The 25,366-nt window shown below is 60.1% G+C and overlaps 3 long non-coding RNA genes across 4 annotated transcripts; 1 reads left to right on the top strand and 2 right to left on the bottom strand.

The window, feature by feature from the left end:
* Positions 1–8,868: 8,868 nt before the first annotated feature.
* On the bottom strand, positions 8,869–11,931 carry LOC140641449 (uncharacterized). Its single transcript, XR_012037962.1, has 2 exons — positions 10,101–11,931; positions 8,869–9,634 (listed from the first exon to the last, which is right to left on the bottom strand). It is a non-coding gene; the product is annotated as an uncharacterized lncRNA (long non-coding RNA).
* Positions 11,932–16,175: 4,244 nt separating this feature from the next.
* Positions 16,176–18,653, bottom strand: LOC140641451 (uncharacterized). 2 transcript variants are annotated; one of them, XR_012037965.1, is made up of 3 exons: positions 18,502–18,653; positions 16,954–17,362; positions 16,176–16,757 (listed from the first exon to the last, which is right to left on the bottom strand). It is a non-coding gene; the product is annotated as an uncharacterized lncRNA (long non-coding RNA). The 2 variants fall into 2 exon arrangements; XR_012037964.1 differs by having other exon boundaries at positions 16,857–17,362.
* Positions 18,654–19,623: 970 nt separating this feature from the next.
* On the top strand, positions 19,624–24,168 carry LOC140641450 (uncharacterized). Its single transcript, XR_012037963.1, has 2 exons — positions 19,624–20,143; positions 21,379–24,168. It is a non-coding gene; the product is annotated as an uncharacterized lncRNA (long non-coding RNA).
* Positions 24,169–25,366: the final 1,198 nt, after the last annotated feature.

The raw sequence follows: 25,366 nt of genomic DNA on the forward strand, positions 1-25,366 counted from the left end.
TCCCCGGGTGGCAGCGAGCGCCAGGCCGGAACAGCCCGTTCCCAGCGCTGCCCTGGAGGGCCGCCTTCTCCATCCCGACTCCGTGTGTGATCAGAACGTGACAAAGGTGTGGGGGGGTGTCGTCCCTTCACGCGTCCCTAAGCGTGACCTGGAGGAAGCCACGGGAGGGAAAAATCCACCTCCGAGAAGGCTGAACCCGCTAGAGTTTTAAAAGAAAGAGAAGATACGTGGAGAGAAAGGCCTGAAGCTCTTCTTTGTGCAGCTTCCCAGAAGGACAGTGTCTGCCCCGCATGCCCCTGCGGGGAGGGGGGGGGGGTTAGACGGACTGGACACGGCTCCTGACACCCCCAAGGCTCCCCCGGGACTGTCTCGCCCCTTTTTCCCCTAGTTGTCTACATCAGTGGGTTTCACTGCAGATGCCTGGGCCCCACTCCGGCCCAACTAGGTCAGCAGGGGACCCCCAGAGGTGCCCACTGGTTCTGAGGCTGAGGCCCTCGGAGCCCCCAGGCATCCTAGCCCCCCACGTACACAGTGTGGGTGGAAAAAAGCCTCGGGACCCTTGAAAGATCCCCATCATCACAAGCTTGGCCCTTGGCCATTTACCATTAAAATCCAACCAAGTCCTAGAGCAGAACTGCAGCAGGCAGACATGCTGTGGCTTCCCAAGCCTTTGCTCTGAGCGGCTTCCCCGGGCGACCCCTCTCACGCCCCCGTCACATCACCGGATGTCCAGGCCCCGTGAGTAGCACCCACACCCTGCACAACACCCGCCCTCGGAAAGTTGGCCCAACCTGGAACCTTCCTGAAAGGAGCCAGCGCAGGCTTCTGGGAAAGGTGTTCAGGTCGGCGCCCACACGCTCAGGGATGCAGCGGCACCAATTGAAATCCACTGTGTGGGGCCTCCCCACCAGCTGTCCCGTGTGCGGCTCAGAACACCCTGTGGTCAGAGGCGGTGTTCTCTGCCCAGAGAAGCTCATTTGCCCAAGGTCTGCAGCAGAGCAGGGGTCCGGGCTCCCGCCCACCGGGTGCCAGGTCGGGCCTTCACCAGAGGGCCATGGACTTCAAGGGATGCTCTTGTTCTGGAATCTGACACTGCAGGGCTGTGTGCTGTGCGGGGCAGGAGACCCCACGGAGCCAACACCCCCTCAGGAGGGGCCCAGCACACATGCAAGCAGCTCCCTGTCAGCCCTGGGGACCCGAGAAAGCCGGCTCATTTGTCTCTGTCCAGCCTCACCTGGTGACCAGAACGGGGTGGTGATAGGGACCCCGGGACATCCACATGGCCCACAGAAGCCCCAGCAGGGTGAACAGCAGAGAGTGCAGCGTCCCAGGGGAGCAGAGAGTGTGCCATGAAAGCCAAGTTATTCTGAGGATCCTTTGACCTATTTTCTTAAGACACTTGGGGTGCTGGGTCGGGCTGTGTGTGGGGTCCTGGGTACCTCGTCTTGACATCCTAACTGACCTCAGCCCCTCTCAAGTGTCCTTTATCTTCAGAATCCCGCCTGCAGCCTGTTTCTCTTCCCGACACCCTGGGCGCAGACACATCCCGATTGCTTGGGTGACACCACAGAAGGACTCCTGTCCCTGACCACGGGTGGGGCCCTAAGGCCCGGCCATGGCCCCACCACAGACATAAAGGTATTATTTGTTGGCCGCAAGGGGACAGGGCCCCGGGGCCTGTGTTACAACTTTGGGCATCCTGGCAGAGGAGAAGCGAGTGGGCAAGGAGCTTGATAAGAGCAGAGCTGGGGAGGCCGGTGCAGGCACATGGCTCTCATGGTGACCAACCTGCAGGGGCCAAGCCTTCTCCCAGACATCTTCTCCAAGCTGGATGAGTTCCCTGGAGCTGCCTGCATGGCCAGGGGCCTCTGGGGTGGGACGAGCCTTCCTCTGTCACATATTATATGGGAGAAGCAGAGGCAGCCCAGCTAAGATAGGAACCAAAGACACAGATGCTGGAAGGCAGGTGACTCTCCTGGATACAGCAGGACCAGCCAGCGATGCCCCGGCTCCCGGGTCAGGTGCCTCGGTGTAGCACACTCGCAAGACAAGGCGGCCCTCCAGGTGGACCAGAGCCTGGGCCAGCCCCGTGGCACGCACCAAGATGGCCAATTCATCCACTTGCAAGAAGGAGGCCTCCAGTTGTCCCAGAGGAGGCCATTCTGCAACCGCTTGCACCCAGAGAAGTTTCTCTGCTCCCCAGCTCCTTAGAACCACTGGCCGTGGGGCCCTCCTCCCTTTGTACGCCACCAGACACGGGCTGACCAGGTCACCAGAGGTCGGTGTTAGTGCTGGGGAGAGGCCAGCCACGCCGATGAGTGCTGAGTGGGCAGCCACACTCGGCTCTGGGTGAGCCCCAGGAGGGTGCCTATGGAGGTTCCTGCTGCCAGGGAGGGGGTGGGAGGCATAAAGCTCACCCTCTTTTGGGGAGGACGACTCTGCAAACATTTGACCTTGACCCCTGGTGTCTCCTGATTTCAAGGTAACCCAGCCTGAGGCTGCCAGCATCTCCAAGTGATGGGGACAGCAGGAGGAAGGTGGGCTCAGCCTGGGGGGCACTGAGGACCTACATACCGGCCTCCAGGCTCTGGCCAAGAAGATTCAGGCCCATGTCTCGGTTGCCACATTTGGGAGCAAGAGGTGGCAACAGCCATGCAGCCCTGCTGCTGTCAGAGAGAAGGGCACTCCGTGTGGCCCAGCCTCAGAGCCCCTGCCTCTCCTAACGTGGGACTCAGCCCTGCTCTTGTCTCGAGAGGGGAGAAGGGCCACAGCTGGGAAGGCGGTCAGAAGCTTCGGGCATGAGCCGTGGCAGTGTTTGTGAGCTGAGCAGCCACCTGTGTCCACGGTCTGCCTCTAAGAGGTCCCGGCCAACCTCTGAGGCATCCCCAAAGAGGCAGATCTCTCCAGTGATGTGTTAGATTCTTTGTTTTGCTACTAACAGATCATAAAATTGTCATATTCTTTTATTATGAAAATATGATCAAGTTCATCATTTTTCAAAGTGCCCTATGGGTCAGGCCCCTGTGGGGAAACAGGGTAATGCAAAGAGCTAAGGAGAGAGGGACCCATGGGGGACATGGCCCAAGGGAGCCAGTGAGAGTCAGCATGGAGGGTGCAGCGTGCAAGTCTGCACCACAGGGGTGACCAGGGAGATGGGGGAATGACAGGGGCAGTGGAATGGCTGCTGAGGGGAGGGAAGGAGGGGGTGGGGAACAGAGAGGAACAAAGTACCCGTGAACCACCATGGGGCAGGGAGGGCCTGGGCAGATGCTGAGCCAGGGCTCTCAGGGCCCGGGAAGGGCAGAGAGCCAACCCAGGGCCACGCGGGAGAAGCACAGCAAGCTGACTCTCCAGAGCCCAGACTCCAGGTACAAAGTGCGGGGGGTGGTTCACAGGACCCCGAGCGCCCCCGCTGCCCCGCACTCCAGGTGGCTGAACATGTTCCATGGGGATGATAGGTGGCTCCAAAGTCTCTACTGCTGAACCCCTGACTTTGCAAAGGATGACCGACTTCTCTCTGTGGGGTCCGGGCCTCCAGGACACTCCTGGCCAGGACACAGCAGAAGGGAACGTGTGGTAAATCTGGGACCAGATGGCAGAGTTTTGCAGCTGCCCCGTCCTCCCTTGGAAGCCTCTCACCCTGGGAGAGGCCAGCCACCCCCAGTGAGGTTCCGGGCCCGCCAGGCCAGCCCACCCACCAAAGGGTGTCACCAAATGACCTCTGTCAGTTCCAGGAGGAGCAGGGGACCAGTCAAGCCCAACTCTGCTTGAATTCCTGACCCACAAATCAGGGCATACAATTAAATGATTGTCCCTCTAAACCTCTAAATGTGGGGTGACGGGTGAGCAGCAGCAGACTCTCGGGACAGACCCTCTGTCACGCTCCCCACTGCCTCCCCGAGCTCGTCCCCATCTGCCAGTGGCACCAGGCCTGGTCGAGGAGGGGACAAGCCAAGGCCCTGTGGCACCAGGACAGCAGAGCCGCCTGCTGCAGTGACAAGTCTGGGGTCTATACGTACACAATGTAGGCGCGCAAGGCTCAAGCAACAGACATTTGCTTGAGCAATGAGGTATTATTAGCAAAGAGGGGAATCTAACCAGAACCAGTGGAATTTTAAGGAACACCTTCTGAGGCTTTAACTGGTTGCTCTGAGGGGAAAGCGATTTTCCACTGCAGCAAGATGCTCTGTCTTCATTCCTGTACCTTCATTCCTGACCATGAAGCTCAGCAGCCTCAGCCGTGGTCTTGAGAGTGTGAGGTTTTTTCCTAACAAGGGGACATGTCTCTGAAGGACAAAATAGATTCGAAGAGACCAAGAATTGACTCTCCTTAGAGAAGTTCTCATAGACAAGAACAGAGGAGCTGGCCCTGATCCTGTCCTGTATCTGCCAGCCAGGGATCCTGGACAAGTCACACAGGCCAGAGATCCCCGGGAAAGTTGCACAGGCCAGGGATCCCTAGACAAGTCACACAGGTTCAGGGATTCCAGACAAGTCACACAGGTTCAGGGATCCTGGACAAGTCACACAGGCCAGGGATCCTGGACAAGTCACCTGACCTCAGGTGCCAGTGTCTCCAGGAATGGCATGGCAGCGGGCATGTGTTGGCTCGCAGGATGCCTCCTCACTGGCCTGGGCATGCAGGCCATCTAGAATGTTCACCAAAGGTCTGGAATGGTGTTGTTAGCAAGTGTCGAGAGGAATCAGGGCTGTATCCCGAGACAGCTTGTAACCGCAGCGTGCCCATGCCGAGGAGGGGCCAGGAGAGGAGGCGGCTCCGGGGCGGTGCCCTGCCATCCCAGGTTTATAGATGACCCCTTGTGGGGCAAGGCTCACAGACGGACCCCCGGACACGTTACAGGAAGGTCCCAGAGCCCACGTGGTTCCTCCGCTGTGGTGCTGCCTGGCACTTGAAGCTCAACGCAGCTGGTCTTCCTCACTCTGGTGCACGGTGACCTCACTCACTCTGGTCCTACAGGCCCCTGACCCGGATCTCCACCCAGGCCAGGGCGAGCACTCCGGCGGCCCGGCCAGCCCTGCGGTCACCCCGCACCCTCCAGGAGCCAGAAATAAAATCCTGTTGCCGAGGGGAATGGGGCCGCCTTCCCATTGTCCTCATGCCAGGGGTCCAGGCACGGCGCTGCCGTGGGGCGTGTAATCCAAGCAGGCACACGTGTCACACCCACGCGGGAGACGGGCGGCCCCCTCCCAGCAAGGCTGCCCCAACCCCACGTGTTTTCAGGATCACATGATAGTTTGGGGATTGGAGAACAAAATATGGGTGGTGTTGTTGTTTTTTGGTTTTTATTTTTTACAAAGAAGCTGCACACAGGGTTTCCCGGGTGCCTCCTCCAGCTGAACATGCAGGGCTGTGCGGGGCGGCCTGACCTCCTGGCCGCAGCGACACGGCACCACCTTGGGCAGCGCTCCCAGTGCAGCCAGCTTCCTACCGATCCCGCTGCAGGCGGCGCTCCCAGAGAAACCCCATCGAGAGCCCGCCCCACGTGAGGTCCTTGAACACGAGAGAAAGTGATGGGCATCGCAAGGCACGGAGACCAGGGCCACAGTGAGGGGAAGGAGCACCCGAAAGAGAGGGGCATTGGACTCCGGTCTCAAGGGGTGGGGGCAGGGCAGGCCAGGCAGACCGCATGCAGGTGTGACAGGTCAGGCTGAGGTCGGTCCGGTGCCTCCTCGGGCCTGGGGAGGCCAGAGGCCGACACTCAGCAAGGTTAGGAGGCAGGACACCTGCCCTGACGGCCTGTGAGAGGCAGACATCACCCGGGGTCTCTCAGCGCTACTGAGGAAGGTCTATGGGCATCCACGGGGGCAGCGGCAGGAGGAGGATGGAGAAGGGATGAGGCTTCTGGGGAAGGGTCTGAGCGCCAGAGAGGGAGGGCGCCATGGGCCGGGCCAAGACCCGGGGCCTGCACGGGATAGTCAGAGGAGCCTGCAGCCCAAGCGGAGGAGTGGGCAGGAAACCGGAGGCTAACAGATCCACGGCCCATGACCACCACCCCTGGACACACTGTGGCCCTCAGATCCCACCGCAGGTGCTGCTTCTGGGCAGCCCCAGCCGATGTAGGGACACACTGAGAGGCCATGGGAGAAACGTCCCATCTTCCCTGGCTCCCTGGAAAGGCCTGGCCTCCCCACCTCCACACCCTACCTGGAACCTCCTCCCATCTCAGAGCTGCAGGCCTGGCCTTGAGAAGCTGTGCAGGGTGATGGGCAGTGTGCACAAGGGCATAATGATGGGCATCCATCACGACAGAGTAGACCCACTGCCCTAAAAATCCCCTGTTCACCCCCCCTGCTCATCCCTCTCCCCACCAGCCCTGGCAACCGTGCACGACACCCAGAGTAAATCCCAGGGGAAGCCACGGCCTTCGGGCGATGACCATGTGTCCACACAGGCTTGCGGGTTATTGGAAATGCCGCAGTCTGGTGGGGGTGCTGATGGTGGAGGAGGCTCTGCGTGGGGCGGGGAAGGGGCACGTGGGAAATCTCTGTTCCTTTCGTTCGATTTTGCTGCGAACCTAAAACCGCTCTAAAAATAAATAAATAAATAATGGGATGTCTAAGTGGCTCAGTGGTTGAGCATCTGCCTCTGGCTCAGGTCGTGATCCCGGGGTCCCGGGATCGAGTCCCACATCGGCTCCTCACAGGGAGCCTGCTTCTCCCTCTGCCTGTGTCTCTGCCTCTCTCTGTGTCTCTCATGAATAAATGAATAAAATCTTTAAAATAAATAAGTATAAATAAATAAATAAGTAGAGTTTTAATTTTTTAAAAAGGAGTAGAGACAGAGCTGGGAGCTCCCATGGGCTGCTGACCTGGGTGCCCTCCTTTTCCCTGGAAGGCAGCCCGGGGCCCTGGCCCCGCCACGTCTCCCGGCCACCACATGTGCTCACATCACGAGCGAGGAGTCACAGTGAGTCCCGAGCAATGGGCGCATGTGGGGCCACCTCCCCACACAGTGGGGCTGAGCAAGGAGCGGCTGTGGATGCGCAGGTGACAGGCTGGCATGGCAGTGTCTGGCGGTTCCCGGGACAAGGACTCCCTGTCCACTGGGTCTGGGGGCCGCCGCGTTGCTCCTGGCTCCCATCCCTGTCGGGTGGACTCTGGCTTCCCTCATCCAACAGCCGCCCTGAGCCTCCTGCCCCTGACGACAGAACCCAGCCTCCCAGTGGGACGGGGTTTCACCCAGGACGCCGTGACCAACGAGCGCCATCGAGAGTGAGAGCTGCTCACCGCAGCAGCCGGGCTCCCCTCTCTGTCCCCACTGCTGCGAGGGACAGCAGCTGACGGCTGGGCAGAGGCGACACATCTGGAAGGGCCCACACCCGCCGGCAGTGTGTCTGCAACCTCAGCCCCAGACCCCACATCCGTCAGGACCCCTGGGCCCCTGCCTGGGTCCTGGACATCCTTACTGTGGGACAGACCCCCGGCTGTGCTCCCGGTGCCATGGGTCAGGATTCAGGCTCCCTGTGTCTGCATCCTAGCCGGGGCCCCAGGATGGCAGGGGCCCCGAGCCCTCTCGGGCCAGGGGTCATGGACTGGCGACCCTGGGAATGCTCACATGTGCCGTGTCCGTGAGGCTTGGGCTGCACAGTGTGTCACCAGGCTGGGAGGGGACAACCTGAGAGCAGGTGTCCCCAAAAGACAGGGCAAAGCTGCCAGGACTCAGAAGCCAGCTACTCCCAGGACATGAGGCATCGGCATGGGGTGGCCCAGTCCCTCTGGAATCGAGGGAGAGGGACAGGAGCCCCACCCCCACTCGGAAGAGGCACCGAGGAACCGTCCCACAGGTTGGAGGCTCCAAAGTGAACCGTAACTCTGGGCCACGTGAAAGCCCAACCCCCGCAGTGCTCAGCTGCACAAAGTAATGTGCTGTGGCCCGATCCTTGCAGACCCAGGCATTTGGGCCGTGATGTTTGTGCAATAAAAACTCTAAATCAACCCCCTGTGCACACACCAGCCGACGGCGCATCTGTCCCCGCCTGCCGACGGCAAGTCTGACGCTCCTGCACAAGCCCGTTTGGACCCCTGTCCTCTCCTGGGTGCCTCGGCTTCTGTCCACCGCCGCAGGCAGCCAGACTTCCCAGAGCACGGTCACCTACGGGCTCGGATCACACGGCACTTCCTCACACCGCCCGCCAGGCCACTGCGTGGAGCAGGCCTGGGGAAACGCAAGCCCGCAGGACCCGCAGACGGCCGGGCCTGATCACCGTCCCACGGCGCGGGCCTCCCAAGAGAGCCTTTCCTCCCGGGGCGACGCCGAGAGCCTGGCGCTGCCCACGCGCCCTCCCAGGCCCTGCGCCCAGCCTGTTCCCGCTCCTGCATCTGTGGAAACAGAGCCACTCGCTGCCCCGAGAAAGGCGGGCCTGCGTCTTCTCACTGGTTCGGCCAACACCACCCGCCACACCCCGCGAAGGAGGGAAAACCTAGGCGTGCACCTGTCCCCCAGGTGTCCCCAGGTGTACACGCCCGGCGAGAGGCCTTAGCGGCTTCCCGGAAGGACTGTGCTTCCGCACCCCAGGCCAGTGCAGGCGGAGGGGGGTGCGCCCCGCAGGCACCTTCCGGGCCCTCGCATCCGCTGGCAGAGGGTGCACCAAGACGCAGACGGAGGTCGCGCCTACTTGCAGCGGACCGGTCAGTCCCCGGAGGGAGACAGGAAGGGTGAGCACACACGTCCCCGTCGCCGTAGCCTGCCCGGCCCCCACCAGCCAACAGTGGTCACGCCACCCTGACAGTTGCTCGCAGCGGGACCTGAGGCGACGGCGTCCACAGCAGGTGATCCTGACCCTCTCCCATTAGAGGCCAAGCCCGCAGGCATCCTTCCCTGTCAACAACTTGCTTTTCCCGGACAACTTCCCTTTGCGAGTCCAATTTATTTTTTTCAGATACATTTAAGAAGAACAGGGCAACCAACGTTTCAAGCAGGAATACAAAATGCTTGCTTTCTCTACAGAGAATGTCTTTTTTTTTTCCTCCTCTACTGCACCACGCAGCCACGGAAGCTCCCCACAGCAAACGTGTAATGCCTGCAGATCTCACATAAATATTTAAAATTGTTTTCCAGATGTCTGGGCAAATAAGCAGATCCCCAGCCCTTTTCTCGTTATTTCCAGGGCTTTCTGTTTGGATAAAGGCACCAACGAGAGCCCAGGTGCCTGTAAATACGGAGCACCGGTGAGGCGGCCCAGGAAGGATGTGCTGTGGCACCTGCTTTCGGGTTTATGGGAGGCCAAAGAGCCGATTCCCTAACCCGTGGAAATCGATACCCAAACGGTCAGGGGAAGCAGCAGATATTTTACTCATAACACGAGGCCTATGGCACACATTTCTGGAAGGTGCTTCTCGCAGCTTGGAAGGCCCATCCGCTGGCTCTCTGAGGTCTGGGGACGCGCGCCTGCCTTCCCGAGTGCCGCGCACCTGTTCCCGTGCGACGACTAAGCAACAGACCTCAGAGCACACGGGCTGCAAACAACAGCCGTCGCTGAGGTCTGTCCTGGTTTCTGGGGGACAGGAGCTGCAGGAGAGCGTCTCTGGCTCGGGGTCCCATGACAGGCAGCTAGGGGTGGCAAGGGGGTGGCAAGCAGGGACCCCTGCCTCTCGGGGAAGAACACCAGTCACACTGCAAGACAAGAGTGTGGGGTGCAGATGGATGCTGGTGTGATTTCTTTGGAAAATGCAATCTGCCCTGGCCTCATGTGCAAATCCTGCTCCCAGAGCTTCACTGGGGGCAGTGACATCACCCAGCTGGGCTCCCACAGCCAGGACAGGGAGGGATGGGGACAGGGCATCCTGCTACTAAGCTCTCCACCCGAGGGAGGGGCTGCTCCCGACCCCTCCTCTTCCAGGACCCAGCCCACACCCTCCCTCCCTGGGCCTGCAGCATAACGCTGGGTGTCTTAAAAGGGACGCAGATGCTTGGCTTTGGAGGCTTTCCTGCCGAGGCTGCAAGATGGTGGCAGGTTGAAGGGAAGTCTGTTTTCAACGTCTGAGCAACCGGCACTGGGGCCCCAGGCCTTCCTGCCTAGGGACACGGGCTCCTGACCTCTGCGCTCTCGCACCTCAGGCCCTGCCCTTGCTGGGCCCACCTGGAGTCAAGAGGGAGAAATCTTGCTGCAAGTAGGTCTCTGACCACAGGCCTCCAGGGGTGGTGAACAGTGGACTCAGGACTCCGGGAACGCGGTGGCCAGAGACCCCTGGCCCTGCCCCGGCGGGGACGTGCTCCAGGCCACAAGGATTCCGTGCAGCCTCTCTGAGGTCTGCGAAGACCGCGGGGTGACCGCCCTCAGCCCAAGCTCTCTCTCTCCAGCTCCCACTCCACTGGGCTAGGATGCTAGGAAATGCTAGGATGGGGCCGCCGGGTGTAGGGCCAGGGAAGGCAGCGGGCAGCGGCCGCGCAGCGGGGTTCGTGCCATGAGTGGGAAGGTGGGCAGATGCCTCTCTGCTCCCCCACACCCCCCGGGGTGGGGATGGCCAGGCAGGAGGGGACGGGGGTGGGGGAGGGGGATCTCAGAGGGCAGGAGGAGACTGGGGGAGCAGGAGGGGCCTCAGGGGGCAGGGGGGCCTCAAAGAGCAGGGGTCCCTGGGAGCAGGAGCCAGGATGGGTCAAGAGGGAGGACCACAGGTAAGTCTCAGAGGAGGAAGAACAGGTGGACCCCAGCCCACAGCTGCTCCTGGAATGGAGCTTGAGGGAGGCCCAGGCAGCCGGAGGGAATGTCAGGAGCTCGGGGCTGAGGAGCCGCTCTGTTTTCTGTTTCCCATCACATGGCTTCCTCCGGGTGACCTGCAGTGGGGGGCCAGGCCAACTGAGAACACTCGGTAAGACGTCAGCTCATCCCTAAAAAAAGCCTGCAGCTGCTGGCACCAGGGCTGCTTGGAAAGCAGGCTCCCTGGGAAGGAGAGTCCTACATCGAGAGAACAAAGCGGGAGAGCATGACTTCCAAGGGTGGCGTGTGGGGAGGCAATGGCCGGCGTGATGGCAGCCCGAAAGCCCCTGGAGTCAGCGCGGAAGCGTGCTGGGGGCAGAAGGCTGCAGGAAGGCGCTCCCAGTGGAGCCGTGCTTCTCCACGCGTGGCTGACCTGACAGGGCCCCGCTCAGGGTTTCCTGATGATGGTTCACTTTGTGTCAAAAACTGAAATAATTCAGAAACTGAATGAAGAGCCCCACCCTCACCAGTGGGGATGGGCAGCCCCCAGTCAGCGGCAAGAGAAGGGCAAATTTGCACTCTCGTCGAGAGCTGGGACTCCAGCCTCTCCAGCCCCCAGACAGGGCAGCTGCCGCTTCTCAGTCCTTCGGCCTCACACTGGACGACAGCACTGGCTCTCCCACGTCTCCTGCTCACAGCTGGCCGCCGGGGGCCTTCTCGGCCTCCACAGCACGTGAGCCCATCACCGCCTTCCCCCATAGCCAGTAGGGAAGGAAGCGGTCCCCTCTGGGCAGGGGACGGACGAGGGAGCTGGTGCGAACGGACCGACGCCTCCCCTCGGGACAGACCAGGGGACAGACGGGACGGCAGAGGGCCTGGCCCCGGGGCAGATGGAGGCAGGATCTGGCTCCTTTACGGCTTCCAGAGTAAACACGGTGCTGGAACGCTTGCTGCTCCCTGGGGAAGTGGCTGACAAGCCAGTGGCCTGGCTTCCACCGTGGGGCCTGCCAGGCAGCAGCGGTGACAATGATTCCCAAAACGTGCCCAAGAACACTCCACCACACGTAAGCATGTGTTCCAAGGACACTTTGCTCCTGAGTTCGAAGCCCATCAAACGTTCTGCTCAGCTTTAGGCTCTGTCTTTGCTCCACGTGGGCTGGCCAAACAGTTGCACATTTTTTCCGTAGATATAGAGACAAGCAACGGATAAATGAGAGAGAGAGAGAGAGAGAGAGAGAGGTGATAGATGACTGATAGAGAGATAGATAGATAGATAGATAGATAGATAGATAGATGATAGATAATAGAGATAGATACATGATAGATAATTGATAGAGATGATAGTTGATTGATAGATGATAGATAATTGATAGAGATAGGTGATTGATATATAGATGATAGGATAGATAGATGGATAGATATAGATAGATACAAGATAATTGATAGAGATGAGAGATAAAAGATTGATAAAGATAGATGATAGATTATTGATAGAGATAGGTGATTGATACATAGATGATAGATTAGATAGATGAAAATAGAGTCATCATTTTGCTGCTGGTACATTTTACCTCATGATTTGACCCACTTTTTCTTCCTGGAAATGTGGAATACCATCGCCATGCGCCCTTACCTTGACGAGCAGAGAGCAGGATCCCAAAACCTGGACATGGTAGCATTTAGCTGTCACCACATCCACAGCGCAAACGAGGAGGGCAGAAAAGCAGGAGGAGTCAGCAGGTCTCTCTGCCCAGGGGGACTTGGCCGTGAGGACGGGAGGCAGGAGGGTCGTTGGCACCTCCACATCCACCCGTGCTCACCCCTGCCTTCATGAAACAGCATTTACTAGAGTCCCCAGGCGATCAGGGTCCCATGGGCACCTCCTCCTCCTGACACACCTGTCACCAAGTGTGAGCTCAGCACAGGAATAGGAGGTAGGGGGTGCCACCCCCACCCCCGCAGGCTGGGTGGGCAGGAGGGGCTGACACTTGAGGTCCTGTGGGCCCCAGCTCCCCTGAAGCCTCGAGGTTCCGACCACCACCGGCTGTCACCTCGGGGGGCTCAGTGTATAGAGGGGCCACCAAGCACAGCTGGCAGCACTCACAGTCGCCCTGCCCATGAGTGTGGCAAACAGAAAGCACAGGTGCAGATGCTGGGCCTTCCGGGAAAACCAGGCTCACGAGGCCACCCCAGTCCTTCATCAGTTACTTGCTGGGGCTGCTCCTCATCATACCCGTTTTACAGGCGAGCCGATGGAATCCCAGGGCACAGGCCACCCGGTCAGGGTGACCCAGCTGACTCCAGACACGAAGCCAAAGAGACAGCCATTACTCTGGATGTGGTCACTCCTCCACCGTGAGACGCTCCCTTGTTAGCCCGACACCTTGTGCCCCTCTGGGTTTCCAGTTTGGAAGCCTGTCCAGTGGCCATGAAATGCCAGCAAAAAACCTGGAGTCTCGTGGCTACTTGCCCGCCTCCCACCGGGCGGGCAGTGCTCTGAACCCAGGACTGAGTCCTCCCTGGGCCTCAGCTCCCCCCTCTGCAAGATGGGTATGATGACGCTCCACAGGCTGGGTGGTGAGGGATGCACATGGCCACGCTGGGTTCACTGAAGCTCAGCAGGTGTGTCGACCTATATCCGGGACCTCTGAGGTCGGAAGAGAGTCACTGACGCGGTGGCCGTGACACCCGTGGACCCCCAGCCCCGGCATGAAGGCACAGCCTAGCACCGAGTCTCAGTTTGGGGACAGCCGTAACAAAGCACCACAAAACAGGACTGAACAACAGACGTTTGCTGTCTCCTGGTCCTGGAGGCCACACGCCAGGGATCGAGGCATCGGCAGCACCTCACTCCCTGCAGGATTCGGGGTGGGATCCCTCCTTGTGTCTCCGGCTTCTCCCTGGCCCTCCCTGGCTTCTGGATGCACAGCCCCCACCTCCGCCTCTCTCCCCAGAAGCTGTCCTCTTGGCATCTTTTCTGACAAGGACTCAGGTCATATTGGACACAGCCCCCCTGATGCCCTCGCCTTATCCTGATCACCTCTGCGAAGACTCTATTTCCAAGGTTACAGCCACGAGCATCAGAAGCTATGGCCTCAATGTCCTCGATCTTTCTGCGGGCAAGGGGACACAGTTCAACCCAAGCAACCCTGGAGCTGATTGTCCAAAGAGCCCCCTGGCCTCCCACACCCTCCAGCTGGCAGGGACTCCACCCCAGCCCGAGGACAAAGACTCCCGCAGATGAGACAGGGGTGGCCGTGTGTCACCCCAAAGGGTCCCTCCTCCAGCCATGCCCGTGAGGCGGCTGCTGCAGAGAAGGAGACCCTCCAAGACCCCCTCACCTGGTCGGGCGGGGGCTCCCATGAGATCTGCCTGGAGATGCTCAGGCTATCTGGGGGGCTTCCACACTGATGGGTGAGGTCTACAGGGGCCACACTCTGCTGGGCTGGACTGGGCGTCTGGACACGCCTCCTCACCGGGTGGGCTTTGTTCAGGCCTGGAAACACCGGTCGTGGTCCTCAGGGCACCTCTCTGCAGGTCCTCTAGAAGTGCCCTGGAGAGGGCACCCAATGCAGGTCACCTGCGGGCAGGGGACAGGGTGGCAGGGAGTGATGGGGTGGCAGGGAGGGACGGGGTGGCAGGGAGGATGAGAGCCAGTGAGGAGCGTGTTGCCCAGCAAACCACACACAGGCAGTGGAGCTCGTCCCATTGGGAGCTCTGGGGGCGCAGAGACACCACAGTGCAGGGCTCCAGGAAGGGGCTGGGACACCCTCCAGCACCCAGCTGCCGTGGAGTGCAGGCTGCTGTCACCAGGCCTAGACACTGTCACGGGACCCAGGGCGCCAGGAGACCCTCCAGCACCCAGCTGCTGTGGAGTGCAGGCGGCTGTCACCAGGCCTAGACACTGTCATGGGCCCCAGGGGGCCAGGAGACCCTCCAGCACCCAGCTGCCATGGAATGCAATCTGCTGTCACCAGGCCTAAATACTGTCACGGGCCCCAGGGGGTCAACAGGGCTGCAGATGGGTGCCCGGGAGGTGCAGGCCAGGGATCCCACCTCATGGTGGGCTTCACCGTGCTCCGCACCCAGCCCTGAAGCGAGCCACCCTGTCCCCTCAGCCGGCCTGCCTCTTGTGCCCAGCATGGTCAGCCCAAGTGGGCCTGCGTCGTCTCCACCCCACCTTGGGCCAGCCCTGCAGCCCCCCACGCCCTCCTACAGGTGGGTGTTGCTCCCTCAAGCACTCCGGAAACCCCTCCCCAGAGCAGGGCATCCCCAGGATGAGACCTAGGGGTACAGCTGTGTGCTGCCCTCCAAGCCAGGTGTCCCCAGGCATTCCCACTATTGATCTCTGATAAGAGCCAGAGCCCCGCCAGCCAGGCCCCTGCCCTTCTGGAGACAGAAGTTTACAAAAGCTGCCTTTAATCAAACACCGCGTGGAATCCACATGGACTAAAGTCTCTCAACGTTCGCCAGCATTCTTCTTGCCAGTCCCGAAAGGCTCTAGCAGAAAACATCCCATTTTCTTGTAAAACAGAAAGATTTCTCTTTCTACGAGCTACTAATAAATACATGCAGCCGTGGATGTCAGCAAACCAGAGCAGCCTTGCTCTGCAACCCCGGCCCCCAGCAAGCGGGGGCCTCTGAAACTCTGCGCCCCTTCCCAAGCTTGGGCTCGTCCTGCCGCTGCTGTCGTGCTGTCCCGTTACAAGCCAGGGCTCACACCCCCGAGGACCGAGACTGGGGTGTCTGAGGCCTCAAGTCGGAGAACCAGCCAGATGCATTCCCAGACACTTCGGTGCCTTCGGAGGGCAGGAGGAAGGCGTGCTGGGGACACATCCAGGGGGGTCAGGCTTCCCCAGGACATCTGCTGCCCTCACCCCAGCTGCCCCTCTCCTGCACTGCAAGATTCTAGTGCATGGACTGTGCCCCCCTGACTCTGGGTGGGGGAGGCGTGGACCAGGGGGCTGGCCAGGGCAAGACCCGGGGCTGCTGGCTGTGCCTGCTGGGTGTGTGCTCACGGATGAGGGGTGGCCCATGGCAGCTCAGAGGAAACGACTCTCATTCCTCTAGCTCAGTCACACCTACAGGGTCTTAGCAGAACCTCCCTGAAAAGGTCAGGAGCACATAGAGGGGGTCCAGCCCTGCCAGGGAGACCCTCCCCCAGGGCCGTGATTTTTGCAATTCTTTCTCATCCAATTGGGGTGAACGTTCCCCACGCCTACAAAGCTGTTAACATCTATAGATATGCAGGGGGGGAGGGGGCTCCAAGGGACCCTGCCCGCGGCCCATCACGTCTGTGGCCCATCACACCCGTGGCAAGGGTGCTGACACTGCCCACACCTGGCCTGGCATCACCTGGTGACCCAGCAGCACCATCAGCATCCAGAAGGAGCCACTCACTCCTCTTCCCCATGACCTGGCGCCCGTGGCTCATTCCCCAGATCCCGGAGACCCACCCAGGAGACACTCGGAGCTGCCGAACAGGACGCTCACTGGGAGGCCTGAGAACGTGGCGGGGGGGGGGGGGGGGGGGGGGCGGCGGCACACGCTCCTCCTCCCTGCCAATGCAGGGCCTGGGCGGTTGGTCCTCTCAGGCTAAGTCAGGAGAGCAGCCGGGTCCTAGTGGACCACAGCAGCACTGTCCCAGGGATCCCGTGCGCTGGGAGAGGCTCCCCGTCCGCCAGACTGACCCAGAGCAGCATCTTCAGAACAGCCGGCATTTGCCAGGACCTCAGAGACCTTTTCCTGATGGTGCCAGGATGCTGCCACCAAGCAGCCACCTCTGTAGACTGGAGTCAGGAACCAGCGAGTTAGAGCTTCTCCTGGGCGCCCCAGGAGGCCGGTGCACACGCTGAATACACAGATCAGCGAAACAAGCATCCACGGCCTCGAAACTGCCCCGCACTAGAAAGGGAGTCACCAAGACACCACTTCACGCCGTCCTCACGCCAGTGATTCCAGCCGCTGCCCAGCCCGACCGTGGAGTCTGTCCGTCCACCTGGAACCCTCTCCGTGGCTCGTCCTACACCAAGTGCTTCTCCGATTCCCAGCAGATGCTGACCAGCGTCCTACACTTGAGCTCAGTTCTGACACCGTCCACTGGAAGACAGAGACAGTCCCCAGAGAGTAGAGGCTGCGCCCCACAGGCTGCGCCCACCCCCTTCCCTTCACCCTCCAGCTGCAGGTGCAGGGACTCACCCCTGCTCCTGGCCCACGGGCTGCAGATCACAGCTCCCCCACCCGCTCCGGGGGTTCCATTCACTCGCTCGCTCGGCTCACAGAGCTCAGTGTCTACCTGCTGGATTACTGGTGTATTATAGAGGACGTTAAAGAATACGAATCAACAGCCAGATGAAGAGATACACAGGGCAAGGTCCCCTTGGCATGGTGGCATGTGGACACATTGTGGTTCACCAACCCAGAGCTCTCTGAACCCCGTCCTTTGGGGGTTTTATGGAGGCTTCATTCCCTGGGCACGTTGATAAACCACGGGCCATTGGCGACTGATCCAACGCCAGCCCCTCGTCCCTCCCCGAGGCTGTGGGTGGGACCGGAAGCTCTTCCTGATGTCACACGCTTGTCCTGGCAGCCCCAGTGTGGATGCCACCAACAGAGGAGAGCACACGTGCGAGAGGGCGTGTTCTCCTTCGCCAACGTGGAAAGAATTCCTGTCGTCTCCGTGCTGGCTTTGAAGAGTTGTGCTCCTGCAACAAAGAAAGGAGGGGTTCAACGATGAGATTCAGTACTAGCCGCCCCTGATGGGCACTGGGCTCCTGCCAGATGGGGGGCGATCGTCTTTAGAATTCAGACTATAAAGGATGTCCTTCTGGAAGGAGACGTCTATATTTCCTAGACGGTCGGTCCGTGGTTTCTGCAGAATCGGGAGCCGGAGGGAGGCAGACAGAGGTGGAGCTACAGCCTCAGAAGCGCAGCAGAGGCTGTGGAGGGGGTGTGGGGGGGTGTTGCTTGGGAATGGAAAAACAGTCAACAGTGGGGAAGCCAGCTGGCCCCACACCCGGCCTGCACCGCCCTGATTCTGGAAGCAGACTCTGTTGGGGCGCCCACGGTGGGTGTTGGGTTCTCCTCGTCCCTAGTCCTAATTATCAGCAGTGGGAATCGTGCTCTGGGAATGCGTCCATCTGGGTCTAAAGATTCTCAGGGATGCCTCTCTTATTTCTGGCACATTTCCGTGTTTTCCAGAAAGAAATGGCCTGAAAGGGACAAGCTATGCCTGGGAACATTCTGCTCCGAGGGATGGTCTTGGAGATCTTTCTGGGCATCTGTGGGAGTCCATGCGCTGGCCCAAGTAGCTTGACACATGGGCATCGGGGTCCCGCACCTGGCCCCGGGGACCCCAGGACAGCCTAGATGGGAGGAAGGGGGCAGGAGAAGAGGAGCAGAACAGACGTCCATATGGACGCAGCTCACTCCAGCCAGATCTGTGTGAGAGACACCACCGGCTCGGCTATGCCGATCCTAGAACAACCTGACACATCTCGATCACAGACATGAGAGAGCAAGGTTAGTGAATTCACCTGCTGGTGAGCAGGGTGACTGAGAGACCTCGAGTATTCCCTAATATCAGAGTCCTGGTGCCCAGCCACAGGATCACAGCCCCCCAAATTCATATTCTGGACCCACACCCCCAGGACCCCACAGCCCTTCAGGCCCTACACCCCCCAGGACCTGTACCTGCAGGACTCACACCACCAGGCCTGACCCTCTAGAGCCTAAACCCCCCAGAACCTACATCTCCAGAACCCCACACTCCCCTGGACCCATATCCCATTCCCCTCAGAACCCCACACCACCCCATAGGCCACAAACCTCTGCCACAACTTACAACTCTAGGACGCACACCCCCTGGCCCAGTTGCTCAGGGCAGATCAAGAAGTGCTCCAGGCCAGCGCAGGAAGAGAGGCGACCCTGAGGCTGCAGGGCTGGGAAGCTATGGCAGTAGGGGACAGGTACCTGGCCACAGGCCTCCTCCAGCAGCCTGGGGGTGGGTGGGTCCTGGGGATGGGTCCTGACGGGAGGGGCCTGGGGCAGGGGCTGAGGGGTGGGACCTGAGGGCCTGTGAGGCCTGAGGGGGCAGGGCCTGCAGCAGAGCTGGCTCCTCCCCGCTCCCAGTGCACAGGCACAGCCCAGAGATAGTGGCCTGAGTGCACCTGCAGCTCTCCTGGAACACCTGACTCATTTCTCCTGGGTCGCTGGCCCAGAACTCAAGGATTCCCACCCCCCCACCCAGTGGCTGGACCTGAAGGTGCTCATGTAATGTCACTTCCACCCCCTTCTCAGCCAAAAGGGACCACAGAGACCCCCACCCCACTTTCCACCCCACTGATCACAGGGCCTTTGCACATGCTGTTCCTTCTGTCTGGGCTAAGTCCATATGCACACATCACCTAGATCCCTACAGCTGTCAGCACATGGGTTCCTGCACTCAGTGACTCCTCACACTGTAGTTACTGCTGACTTCTGTGACCACCTACCTGACTGGGATGCGATTTGGTTAGTCCAAGGGCGGGACCCACACCCAACACGTTTGTGACCACTAGCACAGCACCTGGCACATAGTAGACGTGCAAAACACGATGGGGGGGGGGGATCGCATCACAGCAATGCCCGGCCACTCCCCACTACCCCCAATGTCCCCAAAGTCCAGGTCCAACAGTGTCTGGGTGCCCATGGGACTTCCTGTCCACTCCATGAGGCGATGGAAGGAGAGCAGTTTCCCTTTCAGGATCCTGAGATTGGAACTTGACCTTGTCACACACAGTTCTCTCTGTCCCCCTGTCAGTCTGACATCATGCCGGCTCCTCAGACCCCAACCCGGAGCTGTGTCACAAGGACGCACTCCCCACCTCTCAGAGCGCTTCTGTTGGGTCCTGGGTCATGGCCTGTCCCCACGGGCATTTCCACACACGTGTGAGCACGGAGCGTTCCCTGACTTCTGGAAGGAACGTGAACTCCCTGGAACATTGCCTCTGGCAGCGGCAGCCTCGATCAGCCTTCCCCAGAGTCCTGAGTGGACTGTGAGCCCCCAGCCCTGCCCGCCCCTCCCCAGGAATCCCTGCGGAGACAGAGCCTTGAGGAAATGCAGCAAATGGAGGGTGTAAGGGGTGCAGAATGAGGTGACCTTGGGCAAGTGGGGCCTCCGGGGTCCCTGGCTCCTGTCTCGGGTCCCCTTAAGCTACGGGACGTGGACTCAGTGCTCTGAGGCCAGGGACAGAGTGGGGCTTTCAGCCGACACTTGCCAAATGTCCCCTGGGGGACCCGGCATCTGCCAAGGACGGGGGAGTTGGGATGGCCCTGCCCTTCTAGGAGCCATGTAGATGCTTCAGGGGCAGAGGGCCTATGAGCAGACACACTGCTAGGGACACACTGCTCCAGGCTGGAGGCCACTTGATGGAGTGGAGGGGACTTCCAGGTCTGGCCCAGCAACTCCATCATTGCCAGACAGACGGGCACAAGGCCAAGCACAGGTATGGCTGGGAACACTGCCCCAGGATTGGGTCCTGCCTCTACCACCAAGGGATGCACCTCTGCCGACCGCTCGGCCCCAGAGGAGGGCACAGCTCTGTGTAGCCATCAGCAAAGCAGGGCCGCTCACAGGGAGACCACAGCCCCGGCTTGGCCATACGAAGCACAGGGTGGCAGGGGCAGAGCATCACAGCAACTGAGGACCCTGGTGACTCCATAGGTCCCTTGGCATGCCAGGAGGTGGCCCAGGGCACTTGGAACACAAGCAGCCCAGAGGAATCCCCACCTGCGGGCACCCCGCTGCCTCATTCACATTGGCTAGTTTGGGGCCCCCTTGACTAGCCCATGGATAAGGAAGGTCCATCAGGAATGCCAAAGTGAGCTTTAGAGGAAACAGACATGCATCTAGAGGGCTGGGAACCCATAGGGACCATGCCAGGCTTGCTCTCTGCTCCGCGGCACGGGCTGGAGAGGCAGGCTCAGGCCCCAGGCCCACCTGCCCCATGAGAGCCTGCGTCTGCAAGCCAGCAGATCCCAGGGATCCAGCAGGGCAGAGTTCCGGGGGGCCTCCGGCAGCTCTCAGCCCTGCTTCATGCTGCCAGCCCTCAGGAACTTTCCAGAACACCCCTGATGCGACTGGCCTGTCCACACTGCTTCCTGGAAGGGGTAGTGTCTACACCTCCTCCCAGGGCCCTTCACCCCTCTGCAGTCCCCACCCAGGACCCACTTCTGCCTTGGTCTAGGGCCTCCCCTCCCCCTCGCTCTGAACTGAGCTCGGGTCCTGGCGCCCAACGAGGGCCACAGTGCACGCTTCACAGGTACTTGCCAGCAGAAAGCCTTGCTCTGCCTATCGGGGGATAGAACCCCAGCAATAAGAGAGGGGATTGGACGGAAAAGCTAACGTTTTGCTTTAAGCTGAAACCACAATCATCATCAACAACCCTATAAAAAGTCAATTTATCACCCAATGGTGGATGCCCTGTTGCAAAAACTGGGAAACACACAAAGAAGGCAGAGACCCACATAGAATCCCTGGTGCTTAGAGCTCCCCAGTCAACCCCGGGACCAAGGGTGGAGGGCCCCACCTCACTGTCCTCCTCACCCCAGCTTCCACACCTAGGGAACCACGGGCTTCCCTATCGGCAGCCCTGGCTGCTGTCATGGCCACTTGGCCTTCTTGGCAGCAATGACCAAGGTTGTGATGATGAAGGAACTATGTCCCCGTCCATTGCAACAGGTGCATCACCGCTCACCCGGAGGCCTGGTGGAGGCGACCACTGACCACAGCATCCACATCCCTCTGCTATGACTGGCGACCCCGAGGCCAGGCCCTCCACCCTGGACCAGAGCTACTGGTGGACAAGTCAGACCCTTGACTCCCCGAGGGCAGGAGCTGGGCTGACCGACCTCAGAGCTCCACACTGCCCAGCCCAGTCCCTGACCTGGAAGGGGAGCTCCTGGCTCGTGTGCACAGGGACGGTACCACCTCTGCATCTGGCAGAGGGATTCCCAGGAAAGAAGTCTGAGTCATCCTTGAGAGAAAACAAATGCCAACGGAAGCTGCAGCGAGACCAGTGGGGCCTCTTCCATTCCTTCTAGAACGTTCCATGAGAGGCTAAGCAAAACGCCAGCTCACCTTGCCGAGACTTTAATCTGGCAACTCTAAAAGCACATGGCTGGCCTGCAGATGCATCCAGACCAGAACCTCCAGGAAACAGGCTGAGGTCCACGGGGCGCCTGTCCACGCCGTCCCCTCTTCGACAGCCCTCCTTGGGCTCCCCCTAAAGTCTGTACCGGCTATCCTGGGGGAGGTGGCCCGTGGAGGGCCAGCCAAGTAGCAGCCGGTGCCCGGTCTTGGAGTGTGGCAGGACGCTGGGACAAGGGTGAGCTGCCCTTGGGACCGCCACAGGCTGCTGCGGCACACTTTGTTCAGACGTAATAACAGCTATTAGGCTGCATAATTGACCCAAAGAGGGAAGTCATTGCAGCAAGAAACAAAGGGTGCTCAGTGCCGCCTGGCCGCCGACCAGCTGGCCCATGGGGCGCCCAGTGCCTCTTACGTGGGCAGCCACTTCCCTGGTCGCCGGGGGAGGGGTGCTCCCAGGCCTTCCCTGCCCCGTGGCCTGCAGCGCGTGGATGGTGTGCATGCACCCCCAGACCAGGCACAGCGGCCGGGCCTGGGGCGAGTCACTGTGGAGTCCCCACGGAGTCCCTGATGGCGGTGGGCTCGTCCCTCGTTTCCTCAGCTCGGCCCACAGGTCCTGCCACAGCCTGTCACCCTTCGCTTGGTGCCCGGCCCCCTGCCAGAAGGATGGGAAATGCGGGCAGGTGTGCATCGTAAGTGCCAAGAGCGAAAGCAGGGAGCACCGCACACTGTGTCTCAGGGAGGCCAGAGTAACAAAGGGGAACTCGACACAAAGATGAAAATAAACCAGTGCAGGAGGTCCTGCCCGCGGAGAGCTACACCTGCAGCACCCCGAGGCCGCCCAGCCCCAGGCCACAGGCCGGCGGCCCCGAGTCACCCAGTGAGGCTGGCTCGGCTCTCATCCCCCCCTCTCGGCTGGCTTCTTGCCTCCCAACGACATCTGAGCCGTCCTCTTGCAGCACACGACTCACAGGATTTACTAGGTCTTATCAACAATTCCTGGCCCAGCTCTGAAGGGCAGGTGCCCCAGGCATCTCCCCGGGGATGCTGGAGTCCTCCATCAGCAGGACACTGGGGCGCCTCTGCGGCCTTGCGTTCCCAGGAGGGCCGAGGGGCGTGGCACGCTCTGGGGTCACAGTGAGGCGCACCCCATCAGAAGCACTTCCAATGAGAAGTGCTTTGCTCACCGAGGAGCGAAGGGTGTGAGGCCCGGGGACACCAGGAGCTTCTGGAGCAGTGTGAGGCCACCAGGCCCAGCCGGCCCGCTGCACAGCCAGCTGTCCTTCCAGTGGGAAGAGTCCATCAGGGCCACAGGAGTGGCCTTTTCACATTTCAACAAAACAAATATGGACGCAAATACTCATTTTGGTCCCCCTCTGGCTGATGATGACACGGCAGCTTTGGGAGGCATGTGAAGAAATGCTCGGTGCCCTGGATGATAAGACACGGACATGCACAGAGCAGCTTCCCAGAGCCCCAACCCCCCGAAAAGCAGACCCCGTATGGTCAGAAGGCACAGATAGGAAAGGCAGGCCAGGGTGAGCCTTCTTGGGGGTGTCAGACTAACGGCCACACAGCACAACCCCCAGAGGGCAGGGGTCCTTTTGAGGAAGGGCAGCTGCCAGTCCCACGCATCCTAGAAGATCAGCATCGCCCCCATTCCAGGTGGGGAGACGGAGCCAGCCGTTCCTGGGCTGGGCCACTGTACTGCCCTTCACACCTCCGCTGGTCAATGTCTGCAGTGACCCCACGACAGGTGTCTGAGTGGGCTTCTCAGATGGAAGAGGAGCAGGGAGAGGCTGGGACTGGGATCCGTTGCTGGGTGGGCCCCAGGCAGGCGCGGGGAGTGGAGGTGCTCGTGCCAGAGATCTGCCTTCCAGCAGGTGCTCCCAGGGGCCCAGGTGGAGCAGACCACCAGCTACAGAGGTCTCCAGCCCTGCCCAGCCGCCCTGCAGAGCTGCCCCTGCTCTCTGCAGCTCTGCTAGGGCAGTGAGGTCTTGCTGAGGCCAGGGCTTGTCAGCCAGGCCTCGCAGGCTCTGGAATCTGCTCTTGGCACCAGATGCTGGTCCAGGGCAAATAAGACAGGCTCCCCGAGAGCCCGGAGAGCTCAAGTTCTCCTTCACTAATTGCTAACCTGTGCAAGAGTGAGCACGAGAATGAAAGCCACCAACCTGCAGCTGGGAACAGAACATACTGTTCACCGGCTGTCCATCCATCATCTTACCTCGTATTCCAGAAGGCGCAATGTTCCCATAATATAATCGTTTAGTGGAAACCAAGCGTTCTGGTCATTACTTTTTCTGTACTAGCTGTTTATTTGGAGTAATTTGAAGCCCTGAAAAAAAAATAATAAAGCAAGTGCTTTATTATTTAAGGGACAGAGACTGCCTGTAAGGGGAGGAGCTTTGTTTAATAGCTACCCTGTGGGAAAAGGCAGGCCTTTGGGACCCTTCAGCTTTGACACGGGACGGTCTCCTTGCATTTCTATGGGACAGAGGTCAGCCTCCATGGGAAGAAGCAGAAGCAAGAGAAAGGATGGCGAGCACTGGGGACTGTGTGCAGCTGACCTAGCTAACAGCTGGGGAGTCTAGCAAGACAGAGGTTGAGCCTCACAACAGATGACCATGGAAACACGTGTGCACCTGAGTGTGTGCATTGTGTGTGTACTTGTGCACACATGTACTGTGTGTGTTATATGTATTGTGCACACACGTGTGGGAGGTGTGCATGCATGGGTCCTGGGTGTTGCGTGCACACATATGCGCTTAGGTGTGTGCGTGGGTGTCAGAGGAAGCTCCTAATAGAACAAGTTGTTATGGGGTCACAGAAAGCTGGAATCCTATAACTAGGCTGTTGTAAGAGCCTCTTGGGTTCAATGGTTTGTTGAAGAGCAAAGGGGCCTCCAGCTCCTGCAGTCACTGAAGGGCCACCGACAGCCACCCCAGCTCCAGAGCCATGGTCACTTGTGCTCTGGTTCCCTCCGAGCCCCCGGGGACTGTGTGTGAGGTCACGTTCTTTCAGAAATGGGCAGTAACACTCAGAGAGGCACAGAGGTTCCTGAGGTCAGAGCTGGGAAGTGGCCAAGGGGCAGAAATTCAAAAGCAGCCCCACAGTCCCTCCCACCCAGAGTTCTAGCCTCATGCCTTGGAGGGGCAGAGGCCAAGACCAGCTCCTGTCCGGTCATGGGGCTCACACCCTGCCCCTTTCTCCATGGTCACCTCCACGGTCTCCAATCCGCAGGGAGTGGGGGGTCAGAGCCCCCTGCCACCAACGGTCAGCAGGAACTGGAGCAAAGTGGCCACAGTGTGTTGGATGCAAACGGAAACTCCCATTGGAGGGGACTTCAGGATGACCTCCAGCCCCGTAGGGTGCCCTCAGGGCCCAGATGTGTCCCACAGGCCTGCAGGTGTCATGCTACTAGAGACTTGAGGGAGAGGAAGTCTCCAGGCCCCAGACCTCCCAATTCACACGAGACCCCGGAGATGGGCAGGTGCTCAGAGGCTCAGACGCCTGCTCTTCTCTGTTCCAGAGAGACCCTCCAGACCTGGAGGAAATAAGCAAGAATGACCCTGGGGTGCCC

Source organism: Canis lupus, chromosome 1 (genome assembly GCF_048164855.1).
Source record: "Canis lupus baileyi chromosome 1, mCanLup2.hap1, whole genome shotgun sequence".
NCBI classification, from domain to species: domain Eukaryota; kingdom Metazoa; phylum Chordata; class Mammalia; order Carnivora; family Canidae; genus Canis; species Canis lupus.